Source organism: Olea europaea, unplaced genomic scaffold (genome assembly GCF_002742605.1).
Source record: "Olea europaea var. sylvestris unplaced genomic scaffold, O_europaea_v1 scaffold1205, whole genome shotgun sequence".
Taxonomy (NCBI): domain Eukaryota; kingdom Viridiplantae; phylum Streptophyta; class Magnoliopsida; order Lamiales; family Oleaceae; genus Olea; species Olea europaea.
Window position 1 is genome coordinate 6,100 of NW_019229473.1, and position 1,535 is coordinate 7,634.

General features: G+C 34.1%; 1 pseudogene; it reads right to left on the reverse strand.

Annotated features, from left to right (window-relative positions):
• LOC111374133 overlaps positions 1 to 1,124 on the reverse strand; it is a 6,972-nt pseudogene extending 5,848 nt beyond the window's left edge.
• Between the last annotated feature and the right edge of the window lie 411 nt (positions 1,125 to 1,535).

Sequence of the window (1,535 nt, forward strand, 5' to 3'; positions counted from 1 at the left end):
ATCTAATTGCGCACAATTGACCAATGCAATTTAGGTCTACTAGGAAATTTAACTTGAGAAATGCAGTTCAATGACTAATGCATACTAAGAAAATAAGAGAAAGAAGAAACTACTTGCACAAAAATGCATATTAACTTAATAGACATTCAGTATATATATATCAATATTTGACACGTTAAAAGATTAAAATGCAAGGTTATGAATTAACTCTGAGGAAAAAGGGCAGCAGAAAATATATAATCAGGATAACAGATTATTCACAGTTCAGAAATCTACACGTTCTTCAAGAAGAAACAAAATTAAGAAAAAAAACTAAATCCGATATGAGTTCAAAATAATTGGTATGTAAAATGGGCTCTTTCATACTATTTTGGTTGTCAAGCAATTCAAGCATCAGACTCACTCGTTTATGGGAGCTTTCAATCCTGTACTTGTTTGGTTTACCAATCCTAAGCTTTGCTGCCTTCATAACCGATAGAGCATCACCGTCCCTCAAAAGTAAAACTAAAGACTATATTATTTTCCTGTGAGACAAATAAAAAATGATTTTATTATTTTCGTATGTTGCCCATATTTCCACTTCCAAGTTTCAGCTGCAATCACATGTAGTTCAAGAACTACTCCCTCATACTTGAGATGAAATATCCAATATCCACTGATATGATTTATAAAATAAGCGTACCATATGCAGCTGCTTGCAGTTTTATCGATAATAATCATCAACACGGCCGATTACGATGTTTTTCAACTTGGCTAAGTCCTTTTAATGGATTGGGTACTCCCATTTCACTTCCTATCATCATTATCGCAACAAAGAAAGGTTCTCAGACTACCAGTAATAGGCTTTGCAAGACCTTTTCTGTCCACACTGGAGAGATGACCCTCTCTCGGGCTAGGTTCTATTGGGCAGAGGTCTCCTGATCAAGGAAGCATGAAAAAATAAAATGGGGGAGATTGTTCAATTTGCCTTTCAAGTAGAGCGATCTATTATCTTTCTTTTTGTATCATGTGGTGTGTCTACTATTTCACAAATTTATTCTTTAGTTAATTCTTTTCCTTTATTTTCCCATTTATACATGTAACCAAAGCAAACCAACAAAACCATTGAGTGACATGAAGGGCATGGTTTTATTTAATATGATTCAAATGATCTATATGAAAAAAAGCAATATGAACATGCTATTTTATATTCCCTTCCAACTATAATTAATGTGTTCTCCCTTAGCTTTACATAAGTTAACTAGTAGAAAATGTCCCAATGGTGTGAGAAAATGGAGAGACAAAGAATTTACTTTGGTTGTTGGTTATATTTTCATCTACGCATAACGGCAATGGTAACCAATTCTCCTAAAACAAGTAACCTCAGAAAGTTCAAATTCCAAATGTTCTCTTGAACAGACAATCATTCGCCTGCAAAACCTTGATAAGCAGGAAGTGTCACCACGACCCTTATGATCGTGTTAAAAAATTCTTACTTTTTACATCAATATTACCAAACACAATTGGATAGTAGAAAACACCCGTGTCCCCACTTC